Source organism: Stenella coeruleoalba, assembly GCF_951394435.1.
Source record: "Stenella coeruleoalba genome assembly, chromosome: X".
In the NCBI taxonomy this organism is placed as follows: domain Eukaryota; kingdom Metazoa; phylum Chordata; class Mammalia; order Artiodactyla; family Delphinidae; genus Stenella; species Stenella coeruleoalba.
In genome coordinates, this window is record NC_137152.1 from 103,222,533 (window position 1) to 103,249,241 (window position 26,709).

General features: G+C 34.0%; 1 long non-coding RNA gene across 3 annotated transcripts in view; it reads left to right on the forward strand.

The window, feature by feature from the left end:
• Window positions 1-26,709, forward strand: part of LOC307181032 — a 387,448-nt gene that overhangs the window by 271,900 nt on the left and 88,839 nt on the right. For all 3 annotated transcript variants that reach the window (XR_013825844.1, XR_013825845.1, XR_013825846.1), the window contains 3 exons: window positions 10,549-10,728; window positions 21,478-21,601; window positions 24,247-24,303. This is a non-coding gene — a long non-coding RNA (uncharacterized lncRNA). The remainder of the gene's footprint in view (window positions 1-10,548; window positions 10,729-21,477; window positions 21,602-24,246; window positions 24,304-26,709) is intronic.

Here is a 26,709-nt window from a genome sequence, read left to right on the forward strand (position 1 = left end):
CTTTGTCTGGATTTCTATTATATTACTATTCAAATTCTGCTTTCTAGTAATTACTTATCAACTATATATTTGTTGCCTATATCTCTGTTTCCTCTTCTAGATTTTGAATCACTTGCATGAAATAACCATTTTATATTCTGTCAGTATATTCTAAAATATCAGATGTTCAATATATACACATTTTTAATTGAATTTACCCATTGCCCTGTATTACTTTGTTTTTATGTGAAACCCCAAGGCTAAACTGCTATAAGGCATGCATGAAATAGAACAGTTATAACGAGTCCTTGGCCAAATTCTCCTCATACCTGAACACTGTTGTACTTGTTAACCCTGGTGCATATTCAACAAGCACAAATTTATTTTTAACTGAGCTTCTAGTCATCAAGGGCCAGGGTGACAGATCATTCACTGTTGTGTACAACACTTCTGGCACACAATCAAGAGAAAGGAAGCAATTTTTTTGGCTCTTATCTCTTGTAAACATGTCATTCACAACTGAAATTTCAGTAAAATGAGACAAACAAGCATGTCTGAAACCAATGACAACTAGGAAGTTTTTTCATCAAGGCACCTGAGAAGTTCATGGAAAAGACACAGAGTGTTAAGAATAGGAGACCCAGAGACTGAATATGGTCAGAAATAGCTGCCTTGGCTTTATTCTATCAAAAAGTCTTTACTAAATAGATTCACAAAATTTAATGTTCCAACTTCGTTCACGGTGTTCATGATATTTTCTTTTTCAAATCTAAATAATGTATTGCATAAAACATTAGGTTTCTACAAAGAACATGTTAATTTGAGGGGAAGAAAACTAACTTGAAAAGTGAAGAGTTCAGTAGTTTTTTTAAAAAAGGGCAGAGACAGTTACAATCAATCGAACATTTATTTAGCTGCCTCTCAGAACATAATACTGTTTTAGGTACTAGGGAGTTATCAATCATTTAATCAATCAATTAATTTAATTAATAATGTACAACTAAACACTGAACTAGGAGTCAGATTATCTGGATGTGACTTGGGAAAGTCATTGCATCTCTCTGGCTCTGGTTTAATTCTCTGTAAAATTTGAGTATGTGTACTTTCTAAGGTGTCTTCTAGCTCTTTGTCTCAATTGTACCAATGACTATATATACACAGAAACACATATGTAAATAATTCTTAAAATAATGTTTAGTTATTCAAGGACAAAATCTATTTCTTTTTTTTAGATTACATATTGTTTTCAATCTCTTTCAGAAACTTGAAGCCTGGCTCATAGTCACCTACATTAAAATGCAAAATATAGTACAGATTACTTTTCAGGGTAAAAGAAAGCCTGAGGAACTCGCTGTTGGAGATGTGTCTATGAAACCATCTCAGCAGGATCACCATATGTTTAAGCACTATAATCAATAAGTCCCAACAATGAACATAGCCCTTCCAATCAAGTTTTAGGATCTCCTTTTAACTATGAAAGTACAGCCGATAATTAACAAATCATTGCAGGAAACAACCTAATAATTAAAATTGAAAAAAAAAATAAACATTATCAATATTATTCTTGGAAAGGCAGGAGAATATATATACGGATATAATCTCATTTTTGTTTCTCAGATTAAATAACTACTATATTATATATTAGAATAAATATATGCATTTAATATATATTTAGTCATATATATTTAATATATATTTAATTTTGTATATATATATAGAGAGAGAGAGAGGGGGAAAGAGAAAGAAGAATAAAGTTGAACTAATTCTTCACAATTTAGATAAGAAGGGAGGAAGGAAGGAAAGATTAGAATGCTAACAAAGAAAATAAAAGGAAAAATAAGGAAATAATTTAAGAACATTTGAAGATCTTAAGAACATGAGTTTTTAGTCTGAATTGGCTCATAGAACACCCATTACAATGAATGATAACATAACCAAACCAAGACAAATATTACTACATTTTAATAATAAAGAGATGATCCTTCAAGCTTCCAGAAAAGGAACCACATTGTGGTCACATTCAAAAGGTCACAAATCACAGTGGTATCGGACTTCTCAACAGCAGTACTGAAAACTAGAAGACCAAGGAGGATAGCTTTTAAAATCCTAAGGGAAAGTGATTTATAGTATAAAATTCAATACCCAATCATACTATCAATTGGGAGTGACATTAGAATAAAAACGTTCCGAGACATGAAAACAAGTTAACAAACAACATCTCTTGCACCTTTTCCAGGAAACAATTTCATCCAGCAAGTCCACTTGTGGAAATATATCCAAAGGAAACAAAAACATTAACTCAAAAAGATATCTGCACCCCCATGTTCATAGCAGAATTATTTACAATAGCCAAAACATGGAAACAACCTAAGTGTCCATTTGTGGACAAATGGATATTGAAGTTGTTATATACACACACACACACACACACACACACACACACACACACTCACACACACACACACACAATGGAATATTATTAAGCCATAAAAAATGGGAAATCCTGCCATTTGAGACAACATGGATGGACCTTGAAGGCATTAGGCTAAGTGACATAAGTCTGACAGAAAAAGACAAATACAATATGATCTCACTTATATGTGGAATCCAAAACAATAACAACAATGACAACAACAAAAACTCATGTTTTTGATCAGAATTGTGGTTGCCAGAGGCAGAGGGTGAGGGAGGGGGAATTGGAGGCATGTGGTCAAAAGGCACAAACTTTTGGCTGTAAGATAAATAAGTACTGGAGATGTACAATATGACTCTAGTTAACACTGCTGCATGATATATAGGAAAGTTGTTAAAAGAGTATATCCTAAGAGTTCTCATCGCAGGAAGAAATTCTGTTTTTCTTCTTTCTTTTTATTCTATCTATATGAGGTGATGGATGTTAGCTAAACCTATTGTAATCATTTCACAAAATATGTAAATCAAACCATTACTGCTGTATAGCTTAAATTTACACAGAGATATATGTCAATTATTTCTCAATAAAACTGAAAAAGAAAGGTAAAAACAACAGCAACAATTTGATAGCATACTCCAGAAAATGAGGATGTTAACTAAGATATGGAATGCAAGGGCAGGGGAATCAAAGTGAAGTTTGAGATGAATTTCCAGGATGATGGCAAAGGGAACTCCATAAAAGCTATGTTGTAGTCCAGATTGTAGCATAGGACAGTAGGCTCCAGGAGGGATGCCTTCCAGATTTAGGAGAAGGAGAAGGAGAAAGAGAAGGAGAAGGAGGAGGAGGGGCAAGAAGAAAAGGGAGAAAGGAGGAGGGAGAGGAAGGAAGGAAGAAAGGAAGGAAGGAAGCAAGGAGGGAAGGAAGGAAAGAGGGAAGAACAAATCAGATTATTTGCTATGTCTGAATGTACTGGAAAGAGATTTGCATTGTTAGAAGAAAGTGTAGTTATGGACTATGTATAGGTTCAGAGATAATCAAGGACATAAAAAACAAGAGGTCATTTTTAATTCCAGGAAAAATAAAACATTGTCATAATAATGTACAGAATGAATGATTCTGTAATGAAAAATACTGATATGTGTAATGGAAGCAGAGAAGGAGAGTTTGTGTGTTTTTTAGAGGTAGAGAAGTTAAAACTAAATCCTCATCTTCCATAATAGAGTATCCACAAGTAATATAAAGATAATAGAAATGAATTCTAGTAGTATGAACATGTTATTTAGTATTGTGGAAATCATAGCTAAGAATTGAAAACCTGAATCTCATGAAGAGGGATCAATTATGAGGAGGGACAGGGAAGGGGACTGCACAATTTCTTTTCCATTATAACCATGTGGAACAATTTGACTTTTTAAACTCTGTGAGTTTATAATTTTGATAAAAAATGAAATAAACTTTAAAGCAAAACTGCAGATTGTACAATTTCATCTAAAAGTTATTCTATTTATTCATTTTCTGAGTGGTTGTGGATAACTCATTTTGTTATTTTTATTCCCTGTGTGGCTTTTCCTTTTGTTTTTGTTTTGTTTGTTTTTAAGCACTAGGCACTCCATTAACAAAATAAATTTGTAGATATGTTTCCCATAGTGAACTTGGCCCATAAAAATATAATGTGTATTATCAAATTCATTAATAAGAATCATGTTTATAATTATATAATCAATGAAAAACCTCTCTCAGATCCACTACTTCATTGTTATGATCTTATTTCAGGCCTTCATCATCTCTTGCAGACATAATCACAATACGCCCTGAGTGGTCTTCTTGCTCTTATAATTTGCAAGTTTATAGTCTTCTTTTTGAAAGTAGACATGTACACATGGAATAATAGTTTTGCAGATCACAGTGTTTCATTGGGATTTCATGAGCACAGACCCACTTTACTGAATATATTCCCAGGGTGACAGGTTTCAACTAGGTACAGAGAATTAATTAACCTAACTAATGATTATTAGTTCATAATAGAACAGCAAATGGAGCCCTAATTAATGAGTGAGCTAATAGCTGCTCCCAATTTCCAGTCATTAGTCCCAAGTCCTTTTTAATCAGTTATATATGGCTTGGTATAATCATAGGATGTAATAGTAATACTGGAAATATCGGCAGTAGATACTCTACATAATTGTATTTCATTCCCTGCCCACATAAAACATTGTTTTAAGCACCAAATTTGTGTGCCTTGTACTATATACTCTTCAAAGAGGTTTTTATAATGACACTACTTTTATTTTTGTTTAAATTCTTTTTAATGTTTCTTTTTAAAAAAAAAAGATTAAAAAGTTAAAATCAAATTACTAAGGCTCACTCCAGCTCACCACTGCCAGCATATTCATACACACAAACACACACATACATGTGTGTTTTAGAAATCTTTCTGACCTGGGGAAAGAAAAATGTTTTATTTTTTCCCTTTCTCTAAAACTTAATTTTTCCTAAAATATCATTTCCAAATTGAGTGATTTGTTTTATTGTCTCTCAACTTTTAAATGTTTTTCTAAAATTTATCTCTTTAGATAGATACCTCATTACGTGATATATCATATCTGATTACATCAGTCACATTGCATTAGACTGTGTCCATGATGAACACAATGTGACTGAAATCAACATTTTGTCTAATCAGAGTCTGTTTAAAGATTATGTCACTCTGTGTAGCCTGTCCTAATGACCAAATTTATATCTATTTTATGAAGAAGCATTTTTCAGCTTGGTTTTGTTCTCAGTCTACTGAGTGGTGACATAGCACTATGTAAAAATAGGGTTACAAACCCTTTTGTAAGTACTCTCCTAAATGCAAGCTCCCTAGAACCAGGCCTAATGAAAACTGCAATTTGTTCAGTTGACTCCAAGAAACACATCTCTGAAATATATTTCTATTCTTTAAAGGACATAGTAACCTTGTAAAATGCACAGAAAACTGATATTTGGGAAAATTCTGAAAGGCCAGGCTTCCATATCCTTCCAAAGTAAGACATTTTATCACTGAGATCACTTCACAGTTACATTGCTTTGTTTGTCAAACATATCTCTGGGATGGTTCTTTCAGTTTGTAATTGTATGAAGTTTCAGAGCCACCCACTTAATGTCATATGGGGATTTTATAATTTATATGTGACATGTGTGGTTTTATACAGAAGATTTTTATCACTGAGTTGATAAAATCTCAGTCAAAAACAAATTCCTCTTCTTGTTTAGCCTATGCATAATTAGATTTGATATTTACTATATTTTTAAAGCTTTTGGAAATATTTAATATAGTATACAGATATCTATTATTATCTTCCTGGAGCTCTTGGAGTGTCAGGACCCTAGGTTTAGAATACAGTGCCTCACTTCTTTCCCTTAGTCTACTGAGATAACTTCTGAATAATGCTTTCATATCATTGGTATTTTTAATATGCCTATGTTTTAATCCATTCCTGTATGGAAGGGAGGTAACCTCTGGCCATGATTTTATACTTTGAGTACTCAATATCTATAAATGTAATAAATATCCTATGTGTCCAAGAAAGTAATTGGCTCACCCTAGAATCAAGGAGTGGAAAGCTATACTCTCTCCATAGAGATAGGATAGGGAGGGAGTCAATACTTAAGAACAATGATCTAATATAATACAAGTGATAATTACTGTGGTGCATTAAATGACCAAAGTGTTCTAATTTTTCCATAAGTAAAAGCTGATCACGTTGCCACTACCTAGAAAGAGATGGCTTATTTAGCTAATATGTAAGGTAAGGTATTTTGGATAATTGTTTTTTTCCTATTCAGTTTTGTTAGTTTCTTCGAGAGTACATTTTAAATTCAGATTACATAGCTTTCTATCATTCATTCATTGACCCATTCATCAAATATTTGCCTATCACCTCACATATACAAGACACATGGATAAAAGAAACTAACATATATTGAATCCCTACTTATGACCAGCACTGTGCTAAATACCAACAAACAAGAATTACTGCCTTCATTTTATAAACAAAGAAACTGTTGTACTGGAGTTAAGTAACATGTATAAGGTCTTTCAACTAATATGTATAGGACAAAACACAAATAAGACATTACACCTGCTTTCAAGGAGCTTGCAGTCTAATGGGAAGGTTAGACAGTTCCCTAAATAATTAGAATGTGAAGCAGATGCATCTCATGCCATTACAAACATAGGAATATTGTTAGGTACCAAGTCAGCAAAGGTTACTAGATAGCATTGAACTTAGCAGCATGTTTCTTTTAGTAAGCAGGGTAGTATTTTTTGTGGTGATGATTTTTCAGTTATTTTTCCCAATACAAGGCTTATAGGGGAATATAGACTTTTGGCTTTATTCAAAATACAAAGCTTTAGCATGAAAATGAAATCTAATTTTTTATTATTTGTTGACAGAGCCATAAATAATTTCTTTTAAGTGAATCTCGCCCTCCCTCCACCACTGTATTTGTAATTCTCAAAGTTGATTACCTTTTTATGAGAAAATAAAAGTTGTACACGAGAAGAAGAATATTTCTTTATCTTCCTTTTCTATATCTACTGAAACCCTGGATAATCAGTCATTCTCTCCATTTCATATCTAATCACAGAAAATTACTTCCTTCAGTAGATTCAGGCTGGACCATGGGAATCAAACATTACCTTATAATTCTACTTCTCATTTTTATTGAAACAACTTTTCTCTTCATTAATAAGAGAAGTTAACTTTTTAAAGGGGTGTTTTGTAAGCTAGTGGGGTTTTTTGGACAAAAGAGGGGTGGGATTAAAAAAAGCTTTCAAGGGCAGGAGTCATTGAAATTTAGGGCTATGCAGATTACTTTTTTCATTTCATATTGAAACAATTCATTAGGAATTCACAGTGAAGTAGAATACAATAAGATATTACCATCACTCCCTGTTCCTCAAGCTTTAGGGTTAAAATGATAAAACTGACTCCTTTTACAAAATCTCTTTTGGCAAGTTACGACCAAGTGAGAAACAATAAGCCCTCAGGAAAAGTTTTCTACTATTCATTTTTGTCAAGTGAAGAGAGAACACAAAAACAAGTGACAGTGATTATAAGCAAATTCTGAGAATACTACTCTGACTACATCGGGGTGATTAAATATCACCCTTGGCTAACTTGGATTTTCATGAAATTTTGCAATGGCTTAGATCCCTGGCATACAAAATAATGTGTGTGTATATTCTATTGGCGGAAACGTTGAGACAAAATGTGGATTATAAGCAAGCCAAGTTGCTAGAGAGCATTCCATTCAACAATCTTAAATAGTAATAGATCAAGCATATAAGGGCCTGAAACAGAGAAGCAGTAGGGTGCCAGGGACCTACCACTGACCTGAGCATTGGGAGCCTTGAGTCCTGACTCTGCTCTGAAGGAATTAAACTTGATTATCATTAAGATATTTTCAAGATACGTGATTCTGTGGTTCTAATATTAGGAAATACCAATAGTATTAAATACACATAAAAAATCTGGATGATTTAGAATAATTGGTTAGGAATGAGTCAAGTCCTATTTAAGCACTTATGTGCTGTGTAAAGGAAAACAAGTTTCTTAACTCTTCTGAGTCACAATTTCCTTAGTTGTAAGAGGGGGATAACAATAGCTGCCTCAAAGGGTTTTGTGTGGTTCCAGTGAGATAGTGTATGTTAAGCACCCAGTACAGACCCTGACCCAGAAGAAGCATTGAAAAATAAAAGGAATTTCTTTATCTACCTTAGTGCTTATAAAGTCTGAATTATGTATCCCTATGTAAAATGGCTTTACTTACATAACTATTGCACATACACTACTACCCTAGAGTTAGGTATTCACTAAATATTTGATGAAATAGTCAATAAGTGTTAAAGCAGTTAGCTACTCTCTGTCTCCAACAATTTCTAGCCAGATTTTGGCAGTAGATTAACTTGCACTTGAATGTCACTCTGCCACTTACTAGCTGGCTATATGACCTTGGACAAGCTACATAACTTCTTGGGTTTCAGTTTTTCTCATATGGGAAATGAAATTATTAAATATCATCTACCTTGTAGGATTTTTATGCAGATTAAATGGCAAAATGTAAATAAAGCATCTAGTGCAATGCATAGTCATATAAAGCACACAACAAATCAGTTATTATTACCACTGGTCCCCAACTAGGAGAGCTAAATTATGCTGGTAGAAAAATAATAAATAAATAATAATAAATAATGTTGGGTCAGACATCAGTTAAAATCTATGACAAACAGTATATTTAAAATTAAAAGATCTCTGAATCCTTAAATTTAATTGAATGGAAAAATAATGTGTAAATAGGATATATTAACACATTCCGTTAGAAGGCACACATTTTTAATAGTTATATAAACTGCATAAACACTAACACATCTATGTTATATTAAAAATAAAACTTTAGTTTTTTAATTAAATAAAATTATTTAATTTGATATTAAAAATAATAGACAACTGGTAGGTGACAGTGTTAATTATATATATGTATGTATATATATATAATATACACGTATAAAATTGAAAAGTAAAAAAGAGAAATGAAAAACATGAATTAAAAGTTCACCCCTGAAAATAGACATCATTTCTAAATGCATTTAAGTGCCCTGATAAAAATCAACCTTCAGGGTGAAAAAGGAAATGAAAGCATTTTTACTTCATCTTAGTCTTATCAATGAAAGTCATCATTTTTTGTTGTTCTAATGCATTTAGCTAACAACAGAAAAAAAAGGGAATTCTCCACAATGCTACTTCAATATATTCCTTGATTCCAATTAATTTGTGTCACCTGTATTTCTACCCTTAACAAAACTCTCTCCCCTTGGGACCTTTGACCTAGAAGTCATTTTGAAAACAGAACTGTTTTCTCTAAACTCTTAATGTGAGGAGAAAGTACTGTTGGCCATCTCTGGATTTTTCTCTCTTCTGAGGAAAAAATAAAGTTGCTATATATTGAAAAAACCTGTATGTAGAGACTTAATGAAAAACTTATTTTCTCATAGGGTAAGAATTAGAGAGATAATGACCAGAAACAAGTTGTGAACAAAGCGAAGGGAAGCTGAAAGTTGGCCTGATTATGGTATAACCTGGACAATGGCATGGCTTAGTTCTCAAAAGATAACGGGAAATTTAAATTATAAGCTGTCAAAGAAGAGTAGATAAGCCTATACTGATGTTGATAATAAAAACAAGGCCACCATAATGGTAAACTAGATCAGTGATAATTTAGAGAGGTTGTAATAACTGTGAAATTAATATAATTCATTACATTAGCATATTTGTAAGAAAAATCAACAGACTCTCTAGATAAAAATCATTTGTTAAAATTCAACATCCTTGTATGACAAAAAAAACTTAGAAAACAGAATAATTTGTTAACAAGTAAAATATCTACAAAATGAAGAACAAACATAATACTTAAAGTTGAAGTAGTAAAAACATAATTTACTTGTTTAAGTCTATGTTAACAGTTATTGTGCACTGAATATATCCTACAGTTTACTGGCTTCAGTGTCTAGAGAAGGATGCTCATTATCACCTTTTTTTTTTAACATTGCACTGGAGATCCTAGTCAGTAATGTAAGTCAAGAAAATAAATTAAAGTTATAGGGACTGGAAAGGATAATATGATCTGTAGATAGACTACTCATAGTAATTTATAGATAAATCATAGAATTAAGTACAAAGTTCAGCAAAGTGGCTAGATATAAAAATCTCTATATGAAATCAAATTGGGTTTCTATATACCAAAAACTAGCAAGAAAAAATGTAATTTTAAAAAGATATTTACAAGTACACCAAAATATAAATTATACTTATTAGAAAATCTACCTTTATGAAGAAATTATAAAACTTTATTGAAAGTGACTAAAGAATATTTAAATAAATTACGATATTATGGAATGAGTTATGTCCCCTCTCCAAATTCCTATGTTGAATCCCTAACCCCCAATGTAACTGTATTTAAAGATAGGGAAATTAAAGAGATAATTAAAGTTAAATGAGGTCATAAGGGTGAGGCCCTGATACCATAGGACTGGTGTCCTTGTAAGAAGAAGAAGAGATCCCAAAGATCTATCTTTCTCTCTTATTTCTCTCTTTCTCCATGCATCCACACAGAGGAAAGGCCATGTGAAGACACAGCAAAAAGCTGGCTGCCTGCAAGCCAGGAAGAGAGGCCTCATCAAAAAGCAATCCCGATGGCACCTTGATCTTAGACTTCCAGCCTCCAGAACTGTGAGAAAATAAGCAACCCAGCCTGTGGCATTTTGTTACAGCAGCGTGGGCCGACTGATACAGGTGAGATATAACATGTTTATGGATCAGAAGACTGAAAAACTTTACGATAAAAAATCTCCTCAAAATGATCCATAGATTTATTCTTTCCTTCAATATTCAACTCAAATGTTATTGAGTCCTTGCTATGCACTAAGCCCTATTTTAGGCACATGGAATAAAATAGTGAACAAAATATCAGAATCACTGCCTTGATGATGCTTCTTACATATTAGTTCCTAGAGTGCAGAGTCAATTATTTCAGGACACAGAATCTAAATGTTGAAAACTTCTAGATTCAAAGCAATTCCAATAAAAAATATCACCAGGTTATTTTGGTGCAACTTAACAATCTGATTTTAAGATTTATATTCAAGTACAGATGTCCAAAAATATCCAGAATGCATAAAGAACAAAAACATGGTAGGAAGATTTGCCTAGCCAGGTATCAAACATTAATTTAAAACTATATCAAGTCAGTTTATTAAGTCAGTGCTGAACTTAGACAAACTGATGAACCGAACAGAATGGGAAATCCAGGAATAGAACCATATGTAAATGGATATTTGATGTATAATGAGCTGGCAAGATTAGATAGACTTTTCAATAATGTTGTTATGACAATTGCTTGACCGTATGTTTCTAAAAAATGAATTTGGACCTGTGTTTCAAACTATGCATTTTAAAAATTGATTTTAGGTAGATAAAAGATTTAAATGTGAAAAAGCAATACTATAAGCTTTTAGAAAACATATAGAAGAATAACCCCATTGACTCAGGTAAGAGAAAACATAGAAGATACAAAAGTTGTAAAACTTAAAAATTAAATCATTTAAATATGATTTTATCATATTAAAATGAACAACTTCTATTCATTAAAATACACCACAAAGAGAGAGAAAGACATGCCTTAAACTGGAGAATATACTGAAAAGACATTTAACTGGCAAAGAACTTGTATTCATATCATATAAAAACTCCTCACAGGAAACAAGAAAAAGTTGACAGGCTGATACAAAAATTTATGTGGAAATGACAAGAACCCAAAATAGCCAAAACATTCTGGAAGAAAAGTTTAGTCAAAGGACTTATTTTACTAAGTATGCAGACATATTATTAAGAAGCAGTTAAGGTGGTATGGATTTGATGCAAGGATAGACAAGTAGATGTCAGAAATAGTTTATATAGAAAAATAGAGATAGACTGATAGGTAGAGGCATCACTATAGATCAATGAGGAAGACAGCATCTTTAATAAATAATTCTGGCTCAACTGCACATTAATATGAAAAGGAAATAAAAGTTGGTCCCTACCTACACCATGCACAATAATCCCAGGTAGTATGTAGATAAAATGATGAAAGGCAAAAAATGAAAGGCAAAAAATAAGTCTCTTAGAAGATGATACATACAAACATCTGCAGAACCTTCATTAGGCAAAGATATTTTTAGGAAGAACACAAGAACCACGAACCTAAAGGAAAATATGTTTGAATCAAACTTAAATTAAAATTTCATAAAAAGTCACGTTCATAAAAAGTCACCAATAAGAGAATGAAAAGACAAAATCAAAACTGAGAGAAGGGTGATGTTTGTAACGTGTATCACCAAAAAGGGGAATGTATCTAATATATATTAAGAGCACCCATAAATTGATATGAAAAGGACAAACAACCTTATGAAAAAATGGACAAGAGACTTGAGCAGGCACTTCCCAAGAGAGGAGAACTGAATGGCAAATACACATCCTAAAAGATGTTCTAGCTCAATAGGAAGTGGGAAATGCAAATTCAAACCAGAAGAAGGTGTCATTTCATATCCGTCAAGGTGGCAAAAATGTCAGACCTAACATTATCAAGGTGGTTGCTGAGGATGTGGAATAAATCTATACATTTATACACTACTGATTGGAGTATAAATTGGTACAGATCGTTGGAAAATAATATTACACAATAATTTTGAATATGTGTATAGCATTGGATTCAGCAATTCTAATCCTAGGCATATACCCTAGAAAATGTCTTACCCCTGTCCACCAGGAGATCCGTATAAGAACATTTGTATGAGCATTGTTTCTGTGGGCAGAAAAAATAAACCAGAAACAGATCAAATGCCTGTCAACAGAAAAGGTTTAAATAAGTTGTGGTATATTAATATAATAGACTGCAGCTCCACATTAACATGAATTATCTCACTAACATAATGTTAAGCAAAACAGAAATAATGTTTAAGTCATAGAAAATTCCTACAGCATCATTCCTTTATATAAATTTCAAAAACAAAACAAAACCAAAGAATTGTTTAAGGAAAAATGTGAAAAATCTGTAAAGAAAAGTAGGGTGACAGTACATACAAAATTTAGGATTCTGAATCTCTCTGAGAGGGCAAGAAAGGGCATGGGTTGCTTCAATGACACAGGCAGCATCAATATTAATGCAGGTTTTTGTTGTTTCCTTTAAACTGAATGGTAGGAATATGGGTGCTAAGTGCATGCATGACTTTTATTCACCTTAAATTCCATTCAACATTTAATAAAAACAATGAAAACAAACAGAGCTATCAGTGATCCTTTTTGTATAAATATAAACATAGATATATGTATATATATACATATGTACATGTACATATATAGATTTATCGTTAAGAGGGAAACAAACCTTCTATTTTTCATTGTGCTATTATGCTCAAATTTAAAATTTTCTAAATAGGCATATGCATTACTATTATTTTTTATTCCATAAGATTATTTGGTGGTCAAATTATAGGCCGTTAAATAAAAAAGCTTGTTCTTTTCTAAAGAAAGAAAAACAACCAAATATGTGTTATTAAAAAGAAACAAAAAATAGGAATCAAACCAACCACAGTTGCCTAAGGAGCAGAAAGCCTATGTGCAGTCCAAAAGCCTCAGCATTTCCTATCATTGAGCCATAAACTACTCAAAGGTACACAGTGGATCATTAGTAGTTCTTTGACTCTCTTAGATACTGTAGACACTTCTCCTATTGCTTTGCACTAGAGCTGAATCTCAATATCTTCCTCTAAAATGTGATAGAAAGGCACAAGGGATTAAGAGTGAGCAGGACGAAGAATTCCAATAGCAGCCTGGCTAAGTCTTAACCTTTTGAACAGGTCTTTAGCTACCCGAGTGAAAAATCATCAGCATGGAAGGGCAACCAGTGACCTAGATGCTGTTGTCTATGAAAGGTTATTCGGGACCTGTGCCTTCTGGCTCAGAGCTGTCAAAGCCCTGCCAATGTGTGGCCAGTGGAGAGCACTTTGGAGGATGAGGGCAGAATACAGTGCAAACAGCCTTGTCAGCCAGATACAAATGTGCCAAATAGTGAGAAGACAGCTTAGCATATTATTGTGTGTTACTTCCAGGATCCCTTGAGAGGCTAAAGCCTAGCCAGACTATTGGTCATGAGCCCTGGGGACTGCTACTGCAAAACTGTCACCGAATTTAAAAGGAATGTAAAGTCAGCTTATTTGACTGATGTTGGGAGTAAGAAGGGGATTGGATAATCGAATGTTTTAGCTTCATGGGTTTCTTACTGGGCTCTGACTTGAGCAGAGAAGGGGTACATACACTTAGGTAAATATAACCAGAGTGAACAAGCATCCACATTATTATTAAGAGATATCATTAAGATATTAATATCATTAATGATATTAAGACATTTCTTAATATCATTATTAAGAAATAAAGTAGAATATTTACTACCACAGGAGTGGTAAGTGGTATTACCATCATGTAGACGTGACTTTATTCTCTGAGCTTATATTCATCGCCTCATCTGATTTTTTGTTTCTTGTTCATTGGCCTGGAGTTACATTACTTTTAGTTGTGCTTCAAAGTATCCTTGACAGTATTTTAGTACTGGTGATGATCACACTGATGTAGCGTAATGCCTTGTCTCTGAATGACATCTCGAGCCCCTAGCACAGTACAGAGGTAGTAGTGCAATCCTGCTTTGGAAAGCACCATGGTGGATTGGAGCAAAGAGAAATGGGGGCGGTCAGATTGTTTGTTTTTTGCTGACTAAAAACAGCATTTCATGTTGATGATAGGGTCAAATATATTAATCTTTAGTTGTTAGTACTTAGAACTCTGATACAAAAATAAAGCTATGCTAGCCTTCTAAACATGTATATTCTTCTAAAAGCTAACAATAACTCACCCCTGTTAATATAATTCCAACTCAGTAGTGATTTTTTGGAATTATAAATGCAAAAAGAATATAGTGGCTCTGTTTCAATAAGGTGAGGAATTTCATGTTGGACACTGAGCAAACGGAGTTAGTATGAAGTCCTGAAAAATATTGAAGTGGAAGGAAAGGAAGCATGGGTCCTAGTCTGTTGGCAGCAGATTACCAGACAACACCAATAAACTGCAAGGCCTATACAGTTGTCCCCAAAGTTGTTAACAACTTTTAGCACAAGTTTTTTTTTTGCATTTTGGTTCGTTTCTTTTTCTTCCTTCTGTATAATGAGTTCCAGTTTTGTGACAAAATTTCAAGTGGAAATAGAATGAATTTTACACTGAACTATGTTGGTCTGTAAAGCAATAGGTATTCGTATTACAGAACTATAAATGATATCCTATACCAGAGAGAACCAAGAAGCTTGAACTCATGTGCCAACCTTAGTGATGAATCATGGCTGTCTGCAGATCTGTGTTGAAAGATTCTGACGTGAAGTCTAAGCTCAACACGGAAGAGTGCCATGATAGATTAGTAAAGTTCAAGGGGGCAAAAATGACAGGAACGTTGGCAAATGTGTATTCATTTGCTATTATCATATCATTCTTTTCCTGATGTGCATGTGCATTTTTCTTCCTTGCTGTCATTTAAGTCTAGCCTAGTTGACAAAATATGAGTAAATGGTCTTTACAGTAGTAGGGACAGAAACTACTATGATTTTGTTGGTGGCAAAAAGCAGTTAAATAATAGCGGTTTGTCAGTTTAAAGAGCTCGCGACAGATAAATTGGATATATTTGTATTACATAGTTATACAATCTTGAATCCTTAGGCTCATTCTTTTTACTATTGTTCTTTTAAGTGATCTTGTAAATATTGACAGAAATATCCATAGGAAAGTAACAAAAAGTGAGTGTGATTAACAAGATATAGTCCATGAGTTCTGTATAAATGACAACGGACAATACTGAAAACAAGATACCACTCTTTTCTCCTCTCCCCCCATCCGCCACTGCATATATTTTCATTTTAAAAGATTAGACTCTTCCTAAATTGACGTTCTTATTTTTACATTTCTCTACATGTTTTCATAATGTCATATTAAATCCTATTTTAAAAACAGCTAAGAAAATAACAGTCAGCTGTGGAAGTGTAGAATGAAAATTAGAACTGAAGTTAGAAAACCTGGTTTAAATGTGGTTTTCTAATTTACCAGCTGTGTCACTTTGGGAAAGTTGCATAACTTCTTTGATTACAAATTTCTGTAAAATTGTAAAGTTGTTATGAAGATATGTGACAATGTGATATAGTCTGTGAAACATTTCGGATAGTGCCTGACCCATACTAGGCACTCGAATGTTTGGGTTTTTTTTAATATTTCTTTTATTTATTTATTTTTGGCTGGGTTGGGTCTTTGTTGCTGCACACAGCCTTTCTCTAGTTGTGGCAAGCAGGGGCTACTCTTTGTTGCTGTGCGCAGGCTTCTCATTGCACTGGCTTCTGTTGTTGTGGAGCACAGGCTCTAGGCAAGCGGGCTTCAGTAGTTGCAGCATGTGGGCTCAGTAGCTGTGGCTCGAGGGCTCTAGAGCGCAGGCTCAGTAGTTGTGGTGCACCGGCTTAGTTGCTCCGCGGCATGTGGGATATTCCCAGACCAGGGCTCGAACCCATTTCCCCTGCATTAGCAGGTGGATTCTTAACCACTGTGCCACCAGGGAAGTCCTCGAATGGTTTTATTTTTAATTTAGATAAAGTGCCTTTTTTCTCAGAAATGCTCCTGCGTAAAATATTTGTTTGTAGTTGATAAATTTCACAGCACTCATTGTGAGTCAAATTATCAGAAATCAAAGTTGATAGAAACAAGAAATATATATCATTTTCAAATTTCTAATTTAAGCAAGCTAGTTAATAAAGTAACAAAATAAATAGAATAAAATTGTACCCACAAAAATGCATACTGATAAACACATGCCTGAAACAGAAGTAGAATATTTATTTATTCTCTAGTCTGTGTTAAAATTAAATACAAAATGGAGACCAGACTTGAGAGTTCCCTGAGCAGACAAAACCATTTAAGCCACATAAACAAAATTAAACCTAGCTTATTTCATGAACATAAGCAAAACTTAGGTTATTTCTTGCAAATGCCTCAGACAATCATAAAAGAAAGTTAAGTCATCTTCCTAAAACTGGTAGGAGATAATCACTTTTAACCAATACCCTGCCATCCAGAAATACCTGTTGTAGTAACCAATCATTGTAAAGGTTAACAGCTTCCTTATTTTCAATTTTTAAGCCATCCTGTAACTTCATGCCCCTGAGCTTCATCAGTCTTTAATTTTGAAAGCTCTCAGTTTACGAACTGTTCTTATATGCACAATAAACTCTTATTAAATACTACTTACTGACTTGGTGGTTTTAATTTTGCTATTTCTGTATTTTGACATCTAGTAGAAACACCTTAGCTTTAGCTTGATATGGCTTATTTGAACATGGATACTTGAAGTCCAAACTAAAATCATGCAGGAAAATGACATCAGCAAAATGGCAGAATAGGAAGTTCCATGCTCTTACTCCCTCACAGAAACATCAATACATAGCAGGAACTGTCAGAACCAACATTTTCAATACTCTGGAAAATAGTCAAAGGTTTATAGCTGCCAAGAAAACACTGAAGTTTTTAAAAAGGCAATTTGAAAATGGTAAGAAAGTTTTGTGGCATTTTTACTTCCCTGGCCTCACCCCAACCTTGTGTGCCAGCAGTTTTAAAGCCGTGGAAGTTTTAAAGCAGTGCCAGCCTGTGTCCCACTATGGGACCCTTGTCCCTAGTTCTAGAAGAAGCAGATCAGATATGATTTGCAAATTATTGCGTATGTCTATTCTAACAGGTCCAAGGGCTTCCTGAAGGAATGATGTGGGGCACTCATCTCTATTTCACCTAATTTGGAACACAGGCTAGAAAAGTGGCAGACATTGCTGAAAAATGCTGCAAGGTGAACTCACAAATTAAAGATGTCTGAGACAAAAGATAACTGGTCAAAAGGTATAATAGACATACAAGGGGCTCAGAGTAAAAGCTTGTAGAGATTCTTTGGGAAACTAGGAAAATCAAAACCAGTTGTGTATACGAAAGAATTTCAAAAGCCACGTACTTGTCAAGGGCAAAATGCATACTCAAAAAATAGCAGAATAGACCCTCAGCTTTCACTTCAGAGTAATTCCTACACGTGATGAAAGACTGGCTAAGTGTTGAAGGCATCACCCAGCAAGAGAAATCTGCAAACACTAGGAAAGGTGCTTGTCTTTTATTTTTGTTTCTTTTCTTTCCTTTTTTTTTTTTAGATCTTGGGATTCAAGGAAATTTCTGTCAAAGCATTAGTTGAACTTGAGCAAAAAGAATAGAGACTTCAGTTATCACACATGAAAAGGAATACAGGCTTTGCAAAAGAGTTTGGAAAAGTAGCTAAACAAATGACTACTTCAGCCTGCAACAACAACAGCAACAAAAACAAACCCTGCAGAATGGAGAGAATATGATTTCCACAGTTAAAACATTATAATATTTAAATGTTTAGTTTTTGACAAAGAAATCACAAGGCATACAAAGAACAGAAAAGTATGGCCCATTAAAAGTAGCAAAATAAATTGATAAAAATCATCCCTAAGGAAGATCAGACGTCACACTTACCATAAAAACATTTTAAAACAACTGTCTTAAATATGCTCAAAGACCTAAAGAAAAACATAACCCCAAAAAACTAAAGCAAATTGATGTATGAACAAAATTAAAATATCAATAAAGAGAATTTATAAAAAGGGATCAAACTGAAATTCTGGAGATGAAAAGTACAATAACTGAAATTAAAAATTCAATGGAGGAATTCAACAACAGATTTGAGCAGGCAGAAGAAAAACCCAGCAAAATTGAAGACAGGATAATTGGAATTATTGAGTTTGTGGAGCAGAAAGAATAAAGACTGAAGTAAACAGAACTTAAGTAAAATAAATAAAGTACTGTAAAATGAAGCAAGTAAAGTGAATGAACAACAATAAATAGAACCTGTGGAACAACAACATACATGCTAAATGGATGCACAGCATACACATCATGGGAGTTCCCAAAGGAGATATAGTTCCACATCTTTCTATTTTATAGAAATATATACATATTTCAAGGTTAAAAAAAGGAAATTCTACTGTATGCTACAACATGGATGAACCTTGAGGACATTATATTAAGTGAAATAAGCCAGTAATAGAAGGATGAGTATGACATGATTACAATTAAATGAGGTATGTAAATTATTCAGACTCAAAGAAGTAGAAGGGAGAATGGCAGTTGTCAGGGACTAGGGCAGGGAACATATTGGGAGTTTCCGCTTAATGGCTGTAGACTTTCAGTCACACAAGATTAAGATGTTCCAGAGATATGCAGTAAACCAATGCACATATAGTTAACAATATTGTACTATGCACTTAAAATTTTATTAATTTTTTTCCATTTTTTTGTTGAAGTATAGTTGATTTAAAATGTTGTGTTAATTTCTGCTTAAATGAGGTTTTTTTTACCACAAAAAATAACAAGTGTTGGTGAAGATGGGGAGAAACTGAAACCCTTGTATATTTCTAGTAGGAATATAAAATGGTACAGCAGCTATAGAAAGCAATTTGGAAGTTCCTCAAATAGCTGTTCATAGAATTACCATATGACTCTGTAATACTCCAAGGTATATACCCAAAAGTAGTGAAAGCACGGTCTCAAAGAGATACTTGTATACCAGTGATGCAGCGTTATTGACAATAGCAAAAAGTTGTAAACAACCTGTGTCCATCAACAGACGAATGGGTAAAAATATGGCTACATACATGCAATGGGATATTATTTAGCCATAAAAAGGAATGAAATTTTGATACATGCCACAACATTGATAAATTTTGAAAACATTATGCTAATTAAAATTAGCTAGACACAAAAAGACAAGTATTTTATGAACCTACTTATATGCAGTATCTCAAATACTGGGGGCTGGAGGCAGGGTGGAATAGGGAGTTATTGTTTAATTGTTATATGGTTTCTGTTTGGGGTGCTGAAAAATTTTTGAAATAGTGGTGATGGTAGCACAACATTGTGAATGTAATTAATGCTACTTATTTGTACACTTACAATGGTTAAAATGGCAAATTTTGTTACATTCTTCCATAATTAAAATATTAATGTAATATATAAAACAACTGAACTCTACAGCTTAATGGGTATATTGTATAGTATGTAAATTAGATCTCAAAAAAGCTGATAAGAAATTTTGCAGTCACTAAAATTTCTTCATTATTATCTGAATGTGTTTGTGTGTGTATATGTATGTGATGGTAGTGGTGGTAGGGATGTAGGGTTAAAATCTTCATATAAGCAGCATGCATGCATGTCTAATTGTAGAGAAGTAAATCATCATATACTTTTAAACTATCTTAAAAATCATTCTTAATAAGTATTCCTTTATTTTATGAATAAATAAGAGCTTGTGAAGTAAAATCACAATAAGATATTCTTCAATGTAATTCAATAACTATCTTCTTATTTGTTGAATTTGAAAAGCTCTTCTTAATGAACACCACTAGCAATAATTATACATCACATATTGTTGTAGTTAAGCAACTTCCTCTTCAGAAAATTCATGAAATCTCACCTTGTGAGATTGGAGTGATCTTAAGCATCATCCAATTCAACTTTTACTTAGCACAGAAAGGGCTGAATTTGTGTCAGCATTAACTTTTGTCTAATCCTTTTTATCTCAAGTTTATTTAAAGCACCTTTCAAAAGTATAAAATTTAAAACTATTAAATAGTTTAATTAATTTATTAAATACTATTAAATACTAAATACTATTATATGCTAATTTATTAAATACTATTAATTTATTAAATACTATTCTTCTGTAGTGTGTAGCAAAACCAGATAGGAATATCTGTTAGGATTTATCTTACACTGCTTTGAGTTGTACAATACTGATGGTGGTAATTAGCTGAGATCTACTCAGTCTTCATTTCTTTCCATGATAATACTTGCAAGGATATTTTATTTAGAACTTCCTAAATACAGCAACTTATTCATTTAGGATAAATGAGTGAGTGAAAATGTGACTATGTGTACCCCTAAACCAAGCACTGTTTTGTAAGCTCAATGAGAGCAGGGATTCTAATTGCTTCAAGTTTAGATATTTAAACAAGTCTTTAAATAAAATTTATTGCAAAGCAAACTTATTTCCTGAAATATTTCTGCTGTCAGTTAATAATTACTTATTTTATTTGCATGGTTCTATGGTTTTCTAACCTACTCTGATGGTTCTGTGTATGTTCACTGCATTCTGGCAATGAAGTGAGTGTGTGTGTGGTGGGGGTGGTGGTGCATGTGTTTGTGTGTGTGTGTTGTGTTCAAGGTGGGTGTTGTTATCTGTTTTATTAGGTGAGAAGATAATGTAAATTTATTTAAATTTAAAGAGTTTATTTCATTGATCAGAGTCATGGACATCATTGACAAGAGCAGCTCGTGTTTCTATTAACAGTTTTATTTCTCCTATCACAGAGGCCCTTGTTAATGAAAATGTGTTCAGTGGACCAGTCATCTTCTGAAACTCATTAAAAATGCAGAATCTTGGGCCCCAATCCAGACCTACTGAATCAGAATTTGCCTGTAATGAGATCCTCAGGTAATTCATATGCCCATTAAAGTACCAAGAAGTATTGACATAAGCATATAGACTTTTATTAATTCACTTTGGTTTGACCAAACAACCTAACACTTAATAGTTTAAAGAAACAACTCATTTGTTTACTCATGATTGTGTGGGTAGTTAATTTCGGCTTGGTACACCTGGGACTTTTTTCTCTGTTGTGTAAATTACATTTCCTAATGTATTTGTAGTTAAACTCAACCATGTGGTGTTCATTATCAAGAAGCCTAGCCCAGGTTCTTTCACATGGTGATAATTGCAGTGTTCCCAAGAGCATTGGGAACAGCAGTTTCCAAGCCTTGGCTTGTGTCATGTCTGGTAATGTCCTATTAATCAAATTAAGTCATATGACCGAACTCAGATCTTAAATCTAATGGATTCAAGTCATAGGCTCCAGCTCTTGATGAGAGGAGCTGCAAAGTCTCACTGTCGAGGAGGGGAGTGGTGGCAGGGATGTGAAGAATCTGTGATCATTTTGCCATCTACTGCAAGTACAAAATACCCAAACCCTCCTATTTCCTAGTGAACATAAAAATGACCCACTATTGCTTTATTCTCTACCAAGTAAGTAGACCTAATTCAGGAAACTGAGGCAAATGAACTCAGGCTACATTTAATCATTCATTCATTCACTGATTAAAATCTTCATGGCCTCTTCCTTCTCATAGGCAAAGTAAAAGTAGCTGATCTCAGATGGTATAATAATTGCATATTGTTAGTTGACAAAGTTAATTTATAGATTAGAGATTGAATGATCTAGTAAACATATATTATTGTAGATACGCAGGCCACATCTCTGATACAGTATCTCACATTAGATAGTAATTTAAATTACTTGTAATAATATATAGACAGAGTGTATATCCCTGTGTGCACATATGTGTGCATGTGTATTTGTAATTTGCATGAATCTAAGGATGCTGAGACAAAATCTGAAGAAGTCGCAAATTGTGATGGTACACTTCAGCAGGAAAGACTTCAAAGACGGCTCAAGAGCTAAAGATAAACAACTTTTTAAAAGATTTATACAGTTTCTAAAGGTTGCTTTCTATTCACAGTTATTACAAAATATTGGCTCTATTCCCCATGTTGTATAATACATCCTTGAGCCTGTCTTACACCCAATAGTTTGTACCTCCCACTCCCCAACCCCTATACTGCCCTTCTCCCCTCTCCCCACTGATAACCACTAGTTTGTTCTCTATATCTGTCTGCTTTTTTCTTATATTCACTAGTTTGTTTTATTTTTTAGATTCAACATATAAGTGATATCATACAGTATTTCTTTTTTATTTCTTTATCTAAAGATAAAGAACTAACATTACTAACATCTAAAAGTACAGTAAAACCTTAATTAACCATGATCAAATAAACTTCAGTTCCTTATTATAATTATGCTATTCTGGCTATATTGTATTTCTGCCTAAAAGGCAAATATTTTAAAAATCTATACACACATGCTCATACTTCTACACAAATAACGAGCATAATATCTGGCACACTGAAGTATCCAATAATTGTTAATGAATGAACACATACCTTACATTTTAATAGACTTTCATATAGATTTTTGTATACTTGTCTAAATTAAACTTTATAATAAACCTACAAGCTAGATGCAAGTATATTTTTTTCAAATTAGACAAACAAACGAAAGTACATCTAGAGAGGTCTGAGGATCTGAATACACTCAGTTCAGCCTCTTATACCATCTCTACCTACAGGCCTGCAAATAGTGCAGGCATTGAAAATATTGAGACGGAAAAACCATAAGTCCTTCAATCATCAAAAAATATCCCAATCTGTTGCCTATATGATATGGCAAATGCAGCAAAGTGGGCAAACATATTGGAAATAGTCTTCAATGAAAGGTTTTTTGGAGTTAAGATTCTTTTCCTAAGAAAAATTGAATAGCCAGAATACTCCAATAGATGAACATTTTGGTTAATAGTAGTTTTATTGTAGTTCACTAAAATTCTCTATTATTCTATATTATGCCAAAACAATAAACTCACTTATGAAAATATTCAAAATAGCTGACCACATAGGTCAAAAGTGGGTTCTAGGGCTTCCCTGGTGGCGCAGTGGTTGAGAGTCCGCCTGCCGATGCAGGGGACACGGGTACGTGCCCCGGTCCGGGAACATCCCACATGCCGCAGAGCGGCTGGGCCCGTGAGCCATGGCCGCTGAGCCTGCGCGTCTGGAGCCTGTGCTCCGTGACCGGAGAGGCCACAACAGTGAGAGGCCCGCGTACCGCAAAAAAAAAAAAGTGAGTTCTAAATTCATGTGATTTTTCACTTTTCAACTAGCTTTTTTTTAGCATCGTAAAGAAATGTTTGTCTCCTCACTTCTGCTACCTGACATAAGGAGCTTCCCTCGATGAGTCATTATCATAGTTGCTAGTCATTATTTATCCATGTTATACAATAAAATAATGAGAAAAATTAGAGTGAACAATATGTTGTCATAACATAATGCATTGAGTTTGTGAAGTGGGAAAATTGTTTATGAATAATATTCACACCTATAGATTTTTACGTGTTTTAAAACATCTTAAAAAATAATACACAAGTATAATATTAAAAACATTCACATCTCCCTTGGTTCTTTCTATTTTGAAGGACCCAATACTTACGGTAAAGGAGAGACCAGATACATGAGACGATGAGCAGCAAATAGTAAGTATCTAAGGGGTGTGGGCTAGGAAAACTTCCTCTTTCACGCAAAAGAACGGAACATTCACCGTAAGGTTGCTCTGAAGATAAGTTATAATTGTGCAGATATTTTAGTGAATTGCTTAGTGGTCATTGTTTTCTGAATTAACGTCACAGTCATCTACCTGCTTTCTCTTTAGTGTTTTTTATATATCTGAAATCATAAAGACATTTACAGAGATTTGCAGCATGTTTTAAAAATGAATGATAATGTTGGGTTGTGATATTATCATTTATAGTAAGAAATATATATTTGGTCCCCATCAGAGTTTCTGGCACAGAACTCCTAAAAACCCCTTGGAATTTCCTAAGTTTTGAGAGAAGCAAAGGTGTCTTTTATTGTGTTAATGAGGCGTCTTTGTGACTGTACCTACTGTTGGGGGCTGGTTGCCAGGGAACCAATCCTGTTGTTAGAGGGTTAGAATTTTCAGCCCCAGCCCCTGACCTCTGGGGAGGGAGAGGGGCTGAAGGTTAAATCAGTTGCCAGTGACCAATGATTTAATCAATCATACCCACATAAAACCCCAAAAAGACAGGGTTCAGAGAGCTTCCGGGCTGGTGAACACGTGGAGGTGCAGGGAGAGTGGTGCACCTGGAAGAGGGCATGGAAGCCCTGTGCCTATCCCCCATACCTTGCCTTATGCATCTCTTCCATCTGGCTGTTTCTGAGTTACACCTTTTTATAATAAACTGGTGTTCTAGTAAATGAAAAGTTTCTCTAATTTCTGTGAGTTGCTCTAGCAAATTAATTGAACCTGAGGAGGGGGTCGTGGGAACCTCTGATTTATAGCCAGTGGGTCAGAAGTACAGGTAACAACCTGAACTTGCAAAGGGCATCTGAAATCCAAGGAGGGGGTCATTGGAACTTCTAGTCTATAGCCAGTTTGTCAGAAGCACAGGTGATATCCTGGGCTTGCAATTGGTTCCTGAAGTGGGGAGAAGCAGTCTTGTAGGACTGAACCCTTAACCTGTAGAATCTGACGCCATCTCCAGGTAGATGTGTCTGAATTGAGTTAGACTGTAGGACGCTCCGCTGGTGATGGGGCATTGCTTGTGGTAGGTGTGGGTAACCCTCCTCCTACTTTGAATTTGGGCCTAGGAATTCAAATATGGGTCAATAGATATCTAAGATATATATATATGTATATATATATAGTATTCTGTTAGTAACTTCAACTGTTTTGCTAGAAATGTATGAATATTCTCAGGATAATTATGTATTTGTACTTTGAAATTGTTTATTTGTATACATTAGAGAGAAGTCAGTCTGAGTGAATTCATTCGATGGGTGTTTATTAAGAACCTATTATGTGCTAGGAACTGTTCTAGTTGCTGGATATAGAGCAGTGAACAAAAGAGGCAAATATCACTACCAATGTGAGGCATATTAAGAGGACAATTAAAATTAATAATTTCATAACATATTTATATAAATATAGTTTGAGAATTTCTCAAGTATATAATTTCAAAGAAACTAAAAGGTTAACAATTGGGGTTCCTTGACAAAACATATTTTAACAAAAATATAATTTGGAATTACATTATTGATGGTCTGTGTTAAAGTTTATTAGATAAATGCAATATCTTAAATGTTCTAATGTCAGACTGCCTTAGGGATTCAGTAGAAGGAGGCTAGGTTTGGATTAGTGAGAAAATGTTTAAGTAACTTGTCCAAGATCTCAAAACTATTAAATGACAGAGCCAGATTTTTAACCTACTACATTATCGAGTCATTCTACTTTGCTTTTTATTTATCTGACCTGATTCTCTAAATCACTCAGTGATACTCTCTCATTGGTCTCCATCCATCACATGGCCCACTTCCAGAAGGTTCTGCTCACATTCTCTCTTTGTGATAGATGTACCTAGATCTAGGGGATCCAGCTCTCGGTGACCTCAGTCATCTCTAATTATTCCTAAGAACAGACTGTCAGAGAGGCCCCAGCTGTCCCCACTCAGACTTCTCCCTTTCATTCAGACAAAATTTCCTTACTGAAATATGGCAAAAATCTCCCAGTAAATGCTCAGCAAGTAATGCTAGTTTCTGATTGGTATTATTCACCAATAACGTGGGGCTGATCCTAGAGAGAATTGTTAAATAATAACCACAACATTTCTTGAGTAATCCCTTGTGTCAGGTATTATGCTAAGCACTTTTCCAAAATTATGACATTTATTTCCCATCATGTATTTGCGAGTTAAGTACTATTAATTTGTCTTTTTTGAGAAACTAGGAGACTGAGTTCAGATAGATTAAGTAACTTACCAAAGGCCACACAAATAGTGAATGATGGAGCCAGGAGGTAATGGTAATAACTGAATGTAATGCAGTGGAAGAAAAAAAAGAGAAAGCTGAACTGAAATATATGT